At 43.6% G+C, this 14,821-nt stretch overlaps 1 long non-coding RNA gene across 1 annotated transcript in view; it reads right to left on the bottom strand.

The window, feature by feature from the left end:
- The window catches only part of LOC133499599 (uncharacterized), an 88,741-nt gene that overhangs the window by 41,307 nt on the left and 32,613 nt on the right, over positions 1-14,821 (bottom strand). The window lies entirely within an intron of this gene.

The raw sequence follows: 14,821 nt of genomic DNA, 5'->3' as shown, positions 1-14,821 counted from the left end.
ACAATACAGAGCAAAGGAGAGTGTGGTAAAAAAGTGAAGAAGCGGGTCCAGTTGGCAGAAGGTGTCTGGTGTTCTATTTGACAGAAGAGTATCTGCCAGGATGAAGGGCAAAATTTATAAAACAGTGGTGAGGCCAGCCATGATGTACGGATTAGAGACGGTGGCCCTGAAGAAATAGGAAGCAGTACTTGAGGTAGCAGAAATGAAAATTCTGAGGTTCTCACTTGGTGTGAACAGGTTGGATAGGATTGGAAATTAGCTCATTAGAGGTCCAGCCAAAGTTGGATGTTTTGAGAGAAGGTGAGAGAGAGCAGACCTGCCAAGGGTGAAGAGCTGGTCTATTGTTTCACGGCCAGGTCAAAAGCCACATTGCTCCTCCTGAATCTGAAATTCAATTCCGATGGACCCTACTCTCCAGCACCCCTGAATAAACCTTGCCAGGAAGGCTGAGAAGTGTGGTCCCCCTCTAGTTGTAACAAACCCTCTTTTCCCCCTTCTTATAAGGAGGACCACCACCCCAGTCTGCAAATCTAGAGGCACTATCCCCGATGTCCATGCGATGTCTCAGAGGAGTGTCAACCAGGGCAGTCCCACAACATCCAGAGCCTTTAGGAATCTCACCCACCCCCTGGGCCATGCCACCGAGGAGCTTTTTAACCACCAAAGTGTTATGTGACAGAAGAGACTCTGCTAGGATGAAGGGCAAAATTTATAAAACAGTGATGAGGCAGGCCATGATGTAGGGATTAGAGATGGTGGCACTGAAGAGACAATAGGAATCAGAACTCGAGGTGGCAGAAATGAAGATGTTGAGGTTCTCGCTCGGAGTGAGCAGGTTGGATAGGATTAGAAATGAGCCAATTAGAGGGACAACCAAAGTTGGATGCTTTGGAGACAAGGTTCGAGACAGCAGACTTTGATGGTTTGGACATGTCCAGAGGCGAGAGAGTGAGTATATTGATAGAAGGGTGCTGAGGATCGAGCTGCCAAGCAAAAGAGCGAGAGGAAGACCAAAGAAAAGGTTGATGGCTGTTGTGAGGGAGGACATGAGGACAGCGGGTGTTCAAGAGGAGGATGCACGAGATAGGCTTAAATGGAAAAAGATGACACGCTGTGGCGACTCCGAACAGAACAAGCTGAAAGAAAAAGAAGAAGACACTAATACTTAATTAGGTAACTGAAAGAATACACCAGTTAAACATTCTTAAAGATATTTAACATATGCAACTTTTCAATGGAGACAGGTTCAGAATGTTAAAATACCAATACATAAAATAAGGAAATTGCTTAGTTTTAAATTGTACATTATAATTTTGGGAAAACAAAGCGGGTCAACTTTCCAAGCAATGTTTCTTTCTCATACAACATGATCCACATTACTCCCCAGAAGGCAGGCACCATATGGTGGCGTTGATGGTACAAGAGGCTGCAAGATGAAGCTTCAACCAAGATTTAAATGAAACAGATGTTGAATGTGCACTAAGTATCCCATTCTCAATCTGCAACTATGCATTAGCAGGGTGTGAAATCTCTTGTTGACATTCACAGCTCTTCTGTCAGTCCACAACTGTTCCGGTTTTCACTCACAGATGGCTGAGGTTACGGATGGTCACTCAAGAGTAACGCCAACTTGTTATCCAAGTAGGATGGCCTCTACCTGCCAGCATGGCAGAATCTGTCCTGGTTCTGTTCTCATCTAAACTCCTTGCAACTCTGTATCTCTGCTTTTTCAGGTGATCTTTCCCGAGTTTTAACACAATGTTACAAAAGATTGCCACATACAACTGCCTTGCTTTCAGGGTGATGACTCTTGTACACTGGCTGGTTTTCACAAAATGTTCAGTTTTTATTTTATATTACCTTCTTCAGTATTATAGTTGTTAGTCTTCCACCAACAAAGTGCAAAAAGCTCTATTAAATATAGGACAGGAATTCAGAATGTTCAGTGTGCAAAAGCACAGCAATGACAACCTTGGCCGGCTGACATTATGCTCACTGTCCCTGACCAAGTGGGTGGGCTGAAAGAAAAAGAAAACAGCTTTCAACCAATGTTCCCTCTAAGATGTACGCGTGCGCAATTGCCCACTGTTGATGTGGTTATTGCGTAGACATTCTGCGCTGCACAATAAATAAATAAATAAAACGTTAGAAGTACAATATGACATAAAACTATGTGGATGTGGATGTGTAATTGTGACGAGCTGGATCCTATTCACATACGTACTTAAGGTCCCAGTTAACCAATGTTTGCAATGACAGCGTCCTTTTGCGTTGTCCACCACCAGTGTTGAGTTAACAAAGCGGTCTGGGGATCATAGAGCAAAGACGAGCAAGACACAGTACTTATGTTTACCCTCATGGTGAAAGTAAAAAAGTAAAGAAAAAAAAAAGATGCAATGACTGTAGGAGTATGTGCAAATAGAATAAAAAGCAGTGAAACTGGACAAGAGTTTCCTCTTTTTCGAGCGAGAAAGGTCCGTTCTGAAAAATGCATTGCAAAACCAAAGTACCAAGCGAGTTTACGGAAGGAAATGTGTGGATAGGATGGAAGCTGGACGACCTCAAGCGTCACATTCCGCGCAAGTCATTTTTAAAGCAATTAGAATTGTATGCAGATGTAAGTTGGGAATTAAACCAAGAGCAAGTTAAAATTCTCATTGACAATATTCTGCTTGCGGTCAACTGGAATGTATCTCTGCTGTCAGTTTAACAAATTCACAATCACATGGCAAAGAACCAGAGTATACAGGGTTCCCTCATTTCTTTTCACCCACCCCTCCAAAAAAATAATAAAGCTGGAAAAACACAACCATATTGGCATATTGCGGGAAGATACATTGATACAAGGCGCGTCATTGGTCCTCAGCGCAACATCGACCAATGAGAGCATGTGTGGATTTATCTCGTGAGCTGATTGGCTGCGTATCATCAAAGCCTCACCGAGCAACGTCTTTGGAGCTTTGTCTTAAACTCTCCTTTGTCCTTCCTTTCCACCATTTTCGTCTACACTGTTTACTGTCTGTGTGAAGACCTATTGTGTTCACAATGCCACCAAGCGCTGTGCTGATGCGAAAGCTTCCTCTGAACCGCCCAAAGGGAAGCAAAAGATGATGACAATCAGCAAGAAAGTAAAAGTTTTGGACATGACGGCAGAAATGACGCATTTGCACCGCGCCATTATGGCGTTAATGAATCCATGCTTTCCTCCATAAAGAAAGATGAGGCATCCATAAAACCACTTCAATAACTTTTAATAAGGAAGCAAAAATTGTGGTGACTCTGCGAAATTAGACAATTGTTCGAATGCAAGCTACATTAGCTTTGTGGATAGCGAATTGGAGAAACAAGACGGTGAGTTAAGACACCAACGTGATCCGGAGAAAGGGAAAAGCCATTTACGATCAAATCCTGCCTGGTGACAATGATGAGCAAGGTGAAGTTATTTCTAACGAACCTCAAGCTAGCACATTCACACCCTCGAGGATGAGCTGCTTCAACGGGCCCGGATCTTCACCAAGTTGGATTTACGAAATGCGTACCATCTGGTACGCATCAGAGAACAGGACGAGTGGAAGACGGCCTTTAATACACCAACAGGCCACTATGAGTACCTGGTGATGCCATTTGGCCTGACGAACGCGCCAGCGGTGTTTCAGAATTTTATTAATGATCTGCTACGGGAGAGACTGAACAAAAACGTGTTCGTCCACCTCGACGACATTCTGATCTTTTCCCTGGACGAAGCGTTCCACATCGAGCACGTCAGGGAGGTGCGGCAGCAATTGCTACAACATAATCTATATGTCAAGATGGAAAAGTGCGAGTTCCACCGACCTTCTGTCACGTTCCTGGGATTCATTTTGGCCGAGGGACAGATTAAGCATGGATCCCAGTAAGGTCGAGTCGGTTCTCAAATGCCCCACTCCCACCAATCCCAGGGAGGTGCAGAGGTTTATCGGATTCGCCAACTTCTACCGCAAGTTCATCAGGAACTTAGTTCCATTTCTGCTCCCATGCACGCCCTCACTTCACCCCGCAACTCATTCGAGTGGGATGGGACCTGCCAGGAGGCCTTCGATAGACTTAAGTCGAGTTTCACCACAGCTCCTATCCTCATCATGCCAGATCCAGATAGGCAGTTTATGGTGGAGGTGGATGCATCAGACTCAGGAATGGGAGCAGTACTCTCCCAGAGGTGTGCAAAAGATGGAAGAATTCACCCGTGCGCCTTCCTTTCTTAAAGACTGACTCCGGCAGAGCGGAATTATGATGCGAGCGATCGCGAATTACTGGCGGTCAAAACTGCGCTGGAGGAATGGAGACACTGGCTGGAGGGATCACAAGTGCCATTTCTGGTTCTTACGGACCATAAGAACTTGGAGTACCTGAGGACCACCAAGAGACTGAATGCTTGCCAGGCCTGGTGGGCACTCTTTTTCACTCGCTTTCGGTTCACTCTGTCCTTTCAACCAGGCTCAAAGAATTGCAAACCAGACGCACTATCTCGGATCCATGAAGGGGAGCGAATGGAGCCCGTGAGTGTTCCGATACTTCCGGAGGCCTGCTTCGTGTCCGGGTTCACCTGGGAGATCGAGACACGGGCAGAGGAGGCTTTCAGGAACTCTCCGGGCCCAGCCAAATGTCATCCCGGCCGTCTGTTCGTGGTTCCTTCGCTACGAGGAGATGTCATTGATTGGGCCCACACAACAAGACCGTCTGCCACCCTAGCATGCAGAAGACCTGCTCAGTAGTTGAACAACGGTTTTGGTGGCCATACCTGGGAAAGGATGTGAGGTATTATGTCAACGCATGCCCGATCTGTATGGCCAATAAGACCTCTCGCCTGGGACCTATGGGTGAGCTACGACCACTACCAATTCCCTCTCGTCCCTGGTCACACATTTCCCTAGACTTCGTTACAGGTCTACTCTGCTCCAAGGGAAACACAGTGGTACTCTAAGTCATCGATCGGTTTTCTAAAATGGTCCATTTTGTGCCTGTTCCTTAGATTCCGTCCGCCAAGCAGACAGCGCAGCTACTACTAGACAAAGTCATCCACTATCACGGCCTGCCAGTGGATGTAGTATCGGACAGAGGACCACAATTCGTATCTCGAGTCTGGAAGGAGTTATGCACCCTCATCGGTGCAAAAGTAAGCCTCACTTCAGGTCATCACCCGGAGTCCAATGGCCAACCAGAAAGAATAAACCAGGACCTGGAGACTGATCTTGGCTGTCTGGCATCGCATGATCACAGCACTTGGAGCCAGCACCTTGGTTGGGTGGAGTATGCCCACAACTCTTTGCCTTTCACCTCCACAGGTATGGCTCCATTCGACATCGTTCATGGTTACCCTCCCTCTCTGTTTCCATCTGCGGCCACCGACGCCGCTATGCCATCCACATTGGCAGTGGTGAGACACTGCAATCTGACCACTAATACGCATGGGCAGCTCCTACAAATCCACGGCGGACCTCGAGAGAAGAAGGGCACCGGCGTTCAATGTGGGACAACGCGTATGGTTGTCCACAAAGGATGTTCCGTTGCGGACGGAGTCACACAAGCTAGCTCCCAGGTGCGTGGGTCCCTTTCCTGTCACTAAGATCATTAACCCTGTCGCTGTTTCTTTGAAACTCCCCAGATCAATGAGGGCCATGTAAGCCGGCTTCGACCAATTCGTCCATCGCCATTAGTCCCCCCAGTCAATTTTCAATTATTGTTCCCTCTAAGCAAACACACTAAACCCTGTGTGTTCCCTTTGACCACTATGAACAACACCAGATGTCTCATCCATTGAAGTTATAAGGCTTATTAAAGACTACAGACTATAAAATTGATAGGCCACTTCTAAATTTATTTAATTTTTTTAATTCACAATCATATTCTGATCTGTTTTGTTTTTTTTTATTTTTTTTGTTGGTGTAAAGTTAAAAAATGCTCCCAAACAGTTTGATGGTGAAAGTTATTTTGCTTCCTTTTTTTAAAATACAGAACTAGTTTTTTGTGCACTGTATTCTGTGCTTTCATCCAGGTGTGAAGTTGTGCCAAGGTGGAACTTTACTATTACAATCACTTACATTGACTGATTTAATTTGAAAATTCAAAGGGATAACTTTGGCTACGTCAGCTTTCTGGTACAGTCATCCCTCACTTTTTTCACGATTAATTGAGACCAGAACCACCCGCGTAAAGTGAAAAACACCAAGCTCCCCGTAGGAATTTTCATGTATGTTTCTGTCGGTACCAGAATGCTTAAAATAGGTAAACAGTATTTGTACCATTAAACCTTATAGATAGAATATATACAGTATTATACAGTTATAATATAAATATAAATTATAAAACACTTAATATATTATATTTGTGTATAGTTACCATTAATCTCTCAGAGACTAGAGGCGCTGGCGATATACAGTGAAGAAAATGAGTATTTGAACACCGTGCTATATTGCAAGTTCTCCCACTTAGAAATCATGGAGGGGTCCGATATTTTCATCATAGGTGCATGTCCACTGTGAGAGAGATAATCTAAAAAGAAAAATCCAGAAATCACAATGTATAATTTTTTTAACGATCTATTTGTGTGATGCAGCTGCAAATGAGTATTTGAACACCTGTCTATCAGCAATAATTCTGACCCTCAAAGACCTGTTAATCCACCTTTAAAAGTCCACCTCCAGTCCATATATTATCCTGAATCAGATGCAGCTGTGTGAGGTCGTTAGCTGTGTGGGAAAACATGCAATATGGCAGGGTGTTCAACGACTTATTTTCTTCACTTAACATTATATTTTAGCCAGAAAAAAATCTGATTTTATTTCCCTTTCCATGAGGTTATGGGACACACAAACAAGCGTACTGCTTCTCATCATCTGTTACTGAGAACAAGTTTAAAATGAATTGTATATACTGCAAGTCACTGGTGGAGTAGTGGTCCACACACCTGACTTTGATACAGTCAGCATAGGAATGATTCCCGCTCTGTGACGATGTCGATATCTGCCCTGTGACTGATTGGCGACCAGTTTATGGTGTAGTCCGCCTTTCATCTGAAGCTAGTTGGAATAAGCTCCAGCACTCCTGTGATCGTTGTGAGGATAAGGGGCTCAGAAAATGGATGGATAGATGGATGTATATATTTCAATACCTTATTAAATATTTTCATTGACTACACTGACCATGTGGACTTGAATGGAGTAAGATTCTGCCATGCAGTGGTTTACCCTGCTGTTGTAAAATAGAGCAGTACATCCTTGAAGTAGTCTATAACCAAAGTTGTGAACGCCGGTGGGACCTTGAAATAGTCAAGCGCTGTCCACAGGAGATTATGAGGGACTGAGCCAAAGGCATTTGCTAGATCCAGCAACACCACGTGAAAGTCTCTTACCTCATTTTTTGGCGACCTTGATCTGATGCCAGATAATGCTAGCATGTGCTATGCATCTAGAGAAGCCAGAGATTCCTGCTTTTTTAATTGCCATGTCAGTCAGGTTGTTACCTCACAAGTATTCTTCCATCCTATGAGCATGCACACTAAAGAAAGTTTTGCATGTTCTTCCTGTGCCTGCATGGGTTTTCTTGTGGCACATCCCCCAAATGTACAACATTAATTGGACACTCTAAAGTCCTTCTAGGTGAGATTGTGAGTGCGGCTGTTTGTCTCTATGTGCCCTGTGATTGGCTGGAAACCAGTTCAGGGTGTACCTTGCCTCCTGCCTTTTGACAGCTGGGATAGCCCTATGGGGGCACAAACCAGTGCAATCTGTAGTCTGGTCCCAAGCCCGGATAAATGCAGAGGGTTGCGTCAGGAAGGGCATCCGGCATAAAAATTGTGCCAAACAAATATGAGCATTCATCTAAAGAATCCCATACCGGATCAGTCGTGGCCCGGGTTAACAACGCCCGTCCCCGGCACTGTTAACCTGCAGGGCGTAAGTGGAAATTCAGCTACTGTGGGTCGAAGACAAAGAAGAGGAGGAAACCGGATCCATCATCAGAAGAAAAATAGGAATGCACAGATCGTACAACTGAGTGTAGGAACTTTGAATGTTGGGACAATGACAGGAAACGGCCATGAGTTGGCTGACATGATGATTAGGAGAAAGGTTGATGTACTGTGCATCCAAGAGAGCAGGTGGAAAGGTAGTAAGGCTAGAAGTTTAGGAGCAGGGTTTAAATTATTCTACCACGCAGTAGACGGGAAGAGAAATGAAGTAGGGGTTATTTTAAAGGTAGAGCTGCCTAAGAATGTCTTGGAGGTGAAAAGAGTATCAGATCGAGTGATGAGACAAAAATTTTAAAATGAGGGTGTAATGTTTAATGTGGTTAGCGGCTATCCCCCACAGGTAGGATGTGACCTAGAGTTGAAAGAGAAATTCTGGAAGGAACTAGATGAAGTAGTTCTGAGCATCCCAGACAGCGAGAGAGTTGTGATTGGTGCAGATTGTAATGGACATATTGGTAAAGGAAACAGGGGCGATGAAGAAGTGATGGGTAAGTACGGCATCCAGGAAAGGAACTTTGAGGGACAGATGGTGGTGGACTTTGCAAAAAGGAGGGAGATGGCTGTAGTGAACACTTATTTCCAGAAGAGGGAGGAACATATAGTGACCTACAAGAGCGGAGGTAGAGGCACGCAGGTGGATTATATTTTGTGCAGACGATGTAATCTGAAGGAGATTACTGACTGTAAAGTAGTGGTAGGGGAGAGTGTAACTCGACAGCATAGGATGGTGGTGTGTAGGATGACTCTGGTGGTGGGTAAGAAGATTAAGAAGACAAAGGTAGAGCAGAGAACCATGTGGTGGAAGTTGAGAAAGGAAGAATGTTGTGCGGCCTTTCGGAAAGAGGTAAGACAGGCTCTCGATGGACAGCAGAAGCTCCCGGAAGACTGGACAACGACAGCCAAGGTAATCAGAGAGACAGGCAGGAGAGTACTTGGTGTGTCTTTTGGTAGGAAAGGGGAGAAGGAGACTTGGTGGTGGAACCCCAAAACACAGGGAGTCATACAAGGAAAGAGATTAGCGAAGAAGAAGTGGGACACTGAGAGGACTGAGGAGAGGCGGAAGGAGTACATCGAGATGCGACGTAGGACAAAGGTAGAGGTGGCAAAGGCTAAACAAGAGGCATATGAAGATATGTACACCAGGTTGGACACGAAAGAAGGAGAAAAGGATCCCTACAGGTTGGCCAGACAGAGGGATAGAGATTGAAGGATGTGCAGCAGGTAAGGGTGATTAAGGATAGAGATGGAAATGCGTTGACTGGTGCCAGTAGTGTGCTAAATAGATGGAAAGAATACTTTGAGAAGTGGATGAATGAAGAAAAGGCGAGAGAAGGAAGAGTTGAAGAGGCAAGTGTGAAGGACCAGGAAGTGGCAATGATGAGTAGAGGGGAAGTCAGAAAGGCACTACAAAGGCTGAAAAATGGAAAGGCAGTTGGTGCTGATGACATACCGATGGAGGTATCGAAGCAATTTGGAGAGATGGCTGTGGAGTTTTTGACCAACTTATTCAACAGAATACTAGCGGGCGAAAAGATGCCTAAAGAATGGAGGAAAAGTGTTCGAGTTCCCATTTTTTAAGAACAAAGGCGATGTTCAGAGCTGTGGGAATTATAGAGGAATAAAGTTGATGAGCCACACAATGAAGTTATGGGAAAGAGTAGTGGAGGCTAGACTTAGGACAGAAGTAAGTATCTGCGAGCAACAGTATGGTTTCATGCCTAGAAAGAGTACCACAGATGCATTATTTGCCTTGAGGATGGTTGTGGAAAAGTACAGAGAGTCAACAATCCAGAGCAATGGCGAGTGTGTTAAGGAAGTGAAGAAACGGCTCCAAGCAGGTTGGAACAGCTGGCGGAAGGTGTCTGGTGTGTTATGTGACAGAAGAGTCTCTGCTAGGACAAAGGGCAAAGTTTACAAAACAGTGGTGAGGCTGGCCATGATGTACGGATTAGAGACAGTGGCACTGAAGAAACAACAGGAAGCAGAACTGGAGGTAGCAGAAATGAAGATCTTGAGGTTCTCACTCGGAGTGAGCAGGTTGGATAGGATTAGAAATGAGCTCATTAGAGGGACAGCCAAAGTTGGATGTTTTGGAGATAAGATTCGAGAGAGCAGACTTCAATGGTTTGGACATGTTCAGAGGCGACAGAGTGAGTATATTGGTGGAAGGGTGCTGAGGATGTGGCGACCCCTAACAGGACAAGCCGAAAGGAAAAGAAAAAAAAAAATATATATATATATAAAATACAAAATCAACTACATACATTATAATGTACAGAAACGAGGAAACTATAAGGAAGCAGGCTTTATTGCCATAAGAGAACTCACCCAAGGTGTTCCAGGACCGGATAGCGGTCGACATGCTCCTGGCCGAGAAGGGTGGCGTTTGTTCAATGTTCGGTGACCAGTGTTGTACGTTTATTCCAAATAACACAGCACCTGATGGGTCACTCACACGGGCCATTCAAGGCCTCTGCACCCTGAACCACAAGATGAAGGAGCACTCTGGTATGAACACATCAGCCTGGTCTGAGTGGTGGGAAAAAAAGTTTGTCAAATCTAAAAACTTTGTGTTCTCTGTCCTAATGTCTGTAGCTGTGTTTGCAGCTATGCTTACATTGTGTGGATGTTGTTGTATTCCCTGCATAAGGGCATTACTTAACCGACTTATAACCACTGCTAAAGCCCCAAAAAATTCGAAATTGTCAGAAATATATCCACTATTGGCACAACAGGGTAATGACAGCGAGATTGTTGACCACAATGTTGACGTTATGACTTCTCTTCCAGACCTGTTCTCTGATCCAGAAGATTACAAGTGATTAGTGCTATATTTCCCTCCCAGTGTAACTTTGCTCTGCTCCAATTACTAAACTGTTTCTGCCTGAAATGAAGAATGCTTTGATCTGCTCCAATTAAAAAACTGTTTCTGCCTGCAATGAAGAATGCGTTGCTCTGCTCTAGATAACGTGGCAGCAAATGTAGGATAAACAGGGGGGAAATGTAGGAATAATTGTGAATATAATTATCATACATCTGCTTCCAATAAAGAAATGCTTTGCTCTGCTTTAGATAATGTGGCAGCCGCTTAACAGGAGATAGCACAATCTAATCTAATCATCAGAACTGTTAGAACCAGGAGCACCTGTTGTCTGTTAAAGAAATAATGACTACACATGTACTCAGCAATCTTCCACATACATGCATACACACACATGAACAAACAAGTACACTTTTTCCAACTATGTTTTGCTCCCCGTCTCATTTTTGTAACATCCATGTAAATAAGGGGCGTTTTGAAACCAAAAATATAGAGGTGCTGCGGAGAGGATCATCAGAGAATGAATTGTACAAGACAATTCCTCTCCTCTCTCCTCGCGAGCTTTCAAACTTGAACTGCTGTCTTTGCTTCCTTTTTTTCCTGTTTAATGAATGTCGAATTGGTAAACCTGACAAATAACTTTTAATAAGGAAGCGAAATGTGTGATGATGAACCTCAAGCTACAATGAAGGATTTCCCCCCTTGAGGACGAGGCTTTTCGGCAAGCAAAGGTTGGTTTGAAAAATTTCAAAAACGTGCAACAATATGGTGTGAGCTGTTGAGTTTAACAATTGTGTTGGCAGGGTTATGTCCTTATACAGGGTGTTGGATTGAATGTACATGAATTTATGTATATTACTAATACTTTTACTGATTGGACCAGCAGGATGTGAGTGTCCAAACATGGCACAAGGCAGAAAAATAGCAGGTCCAGCAATGAAGAATGTCATGACTTAATTGATAGAGGGAAAAAACTGTTCGAATGCCTGCTACTCTTGACTTTCATTGATCTGTTGCACCTTCCCAACGGTGGCCAGGATGTGGAATATCCAAAAGCATCCTGCCTGCCCTGGACCTTAGTTTACGTTGCGTGTTAGTCCTCAATAGAGGGTAGCGTGGTGCCAGCGGTTTTGATTGTCTGTTGAAGTATGAGTTTTTCCTTTTTTGTGGCAGCCCCAAACCAGACTGTGATGTAGGCAGACAGTACTAATTGGATAACCGCTGTGTAGAATTGTCTCTGTAGCTCTTGTGACAGACCATGCTTCCTCAGAAGCCGCAAGAAGTACATCCTTTACTGGGCTTTTTTGAGGATGGAGTTAATGTTCGTCCTTCACTTCAGGTCCTCTGAGACTGTAATTCCCAAGAATTTGAAGGTCTCGACGGTTTACACAAGACAGTTGGACAGCATCAGGGGCAGCTGTGGTGAAGGATGCCTCCTGAAGTCCCCAATCATCTCCAAAGTCTTAAGAGTTTTGAAGGCCAGATTGTGTTCACCACACCAAAGCTCCGGTCTCGCCACTTCCTGTCTATATGCAGACTTGTCGCCGTCCTTGATGAGGCCAATGACCGTGGTGTCATCTGCAAACTTCAGGAGTTTGAATGCCATGAGGTGAAGTCGTTCGTGTAGAGCGAGAAGAGCAGAGGGGAGAGGGGGGAGAGGACATAACCTTGGGGTCCCGGTGCTAAAAGTGCGTGTGGATGATGTTTTATGCAAAAATATTTAATGCAAAACATGTTTAAGTTAAAAAGTGTTAAATAGTTTATTTATTTAAGACTGTAATAAGTGTTATAACACAGTATTAATAAAATGTTATGCCATCGTTGAGCATTTATTTTAGTTGGTTGAGGGATTCTGTTCTGACAATTTCAGGGACCAGGACAAGCGTGTCGTGTGCCTTGTCCTGAGTTATATATTACCACTACATCAGCCCATGCACAATGGTTATTATTAATGATTGTTGTACAGACAATTTTTGAAAAACAATACGAGAAAAACCTAACGAAATACAAATACAGATAATTCCTAATATTTTGATCAAATGGGTAGCAGCAAATTGGTGGTGTGCATTGTACATTGGTAGAAGGGTTTTCCTGATTTTTAAGGTCAACTTTGGGTTTGCACATTATACATCAGGACGGATTATACTCGAGAAATTACGGTATTTAGGTCGTAGGGTAGCCCACTCTTGTTTTCTACCGAGGGTGAATGTCGCTTGTAGTTAGTGAGCGATTGTTATCCGTCCCAAACTGATTTGGAGTCATTAGCACCGAGTTGTTTTTACAGTTTAACTGCATAGTCCCTCTTTGCAATGTTAATTTCTTTAGTCAGATGGTTCCTAGTGCAATTGTAGTGGGCCCTTTCCCCACTCTGATATGCTATCTCTTTAGCATGGCGGAGTAGTATAAATCTGACTGAAAACCACGGATTGTTGTTATTGAATGTGAAAAAAGTTTTTGTTCGAACACACACCTCCTCAAAGAAAACTTACGTACGTGGTAGCAATATCTGTCAATTCATCCAGGGTGCGCATCGAATTTTCAAAGACACTCCAGTCTGTGCAGTCAAAGCAGTTTTGACGTTCTAATTTTGCCTCAGTCCACTTTTTAACTGATTTTACTCAAGGCTCCGCACATTTAAGTGCTTGCCTTTATGTAGGTTTTTACTACAGCAAGCAGTGATCAGAGGAGCCAATGGGTGGACGAGGGATTGCATGATATGTGTTTTTGATGGATCTTCTAGGATAATGAGCGGTGAATCTGGGTGTTTTTTCTCAATCTCGTTTATCTGCTCAGGGAGCGTTAGCAGTGCTACATTCATGCTATCTTGAGACGGAATATAAACACTGACGAGGATGAAAGATGTGAACTCACGTGGCGAATAAAATGGCTTATAGTTCAAAAACAGCGACTCGAAAACCAGGCTGCAGTGTGTGTTGTTGTGTAACGTCCGTGCACCGCTTCTCGTTGATATAAAAGCATATTCCACAAAGTCTCCAAGTGATGAATGGTAACTATACAGTTATATAATACAGTAAGTGTTTTATAATCTATATTTATATTATCAATTTATAATACTGTATATATTATATTAATATTTCTTTCTTTTGACTTGTCCTGTTCAGGGTCGCCACAGCGTGTCATCTCAGATGAACGCTCATATTTTTTTTGCACAGGTTTTACGCCGGATGCCCTTCCTGACACAACCCCTCTCAGGGAATGGGGGCCCCAATAAGAAACAAACTCACGACCCCTGGTTTACCAAACCAATACTGTAACCACTAAGCTATGGGGCCCCCGGTATATATTATATTAATACGGTTTTATAATTAAAGATTTAACCAAATACCTCTTTTTGTCTCAAATATGCAAAGTACAAATACTGTTTACATATATTGAATATTCTGGTACCCACATAAACATACATCCCTGCTACTTAACAGTTTTTCACTTTTTCGCAGCTGGTTCTGGTACCAATTTACCGTAAAAAACAACGGATTATTGTAATCTATTTGTACAATTTTGTAAAAGTAAGGCAGGAATTCTAGGTGCAGGGTTTAAATTATTTTATCATGGAGTAGATGGAAGAGAAATGGAGTAGGGGTTATTTTAAAGGAAGAGCGAGCTAAGAATGTCTTGGAGGTGAAAAGAGTATCCGATCAAGTGATGATGATGAAATTTGAAATTGAGGGTCTTATGTATAATGTGGTTAGCGGCTATGCTCCACAGGTAGGATGTGACCGCGAGTTGAAAGAGAAATTCTGGAAGGAACTAGACAAAGTAGTCCAGAGCATCCCAGACAGAGAAAGAGTAGTAATTATGTTGGCAAAGGAAATGGGGGCGATGAAGAAGTGATGAGTAAGTACGCCATTCAGCAAAGGAACTTTGAGGGGCAGATGGTGGTGGACTTCGCAAAAAGGATGGAATTGGCAGTAGTGAACACCTATTTTCAGAAGAGACAGGAACATAGAGTGATTTACAGGAGTGGAGGTAAAAGC

The sequence above is a fragment of the Syngnathoides biaculeatus genome, chromosome 4, assembly GCF_019802595.1.
Source record: "Syngnathoides biaculeatus isolate LvHL_M chromosome 4, ASM1980259v1, whole genome shotgun sequence".
Lineage (NCBI taxonomy): Eukaryota > Metazoa > Chordata > Actinopteri > Syngnathiformes > Syngnathidae > Syngnathoides > Syngnathoides biaculeatus.
This window is presented reverse-complemented; position numbering and strand designations above follow the sequence as displayed.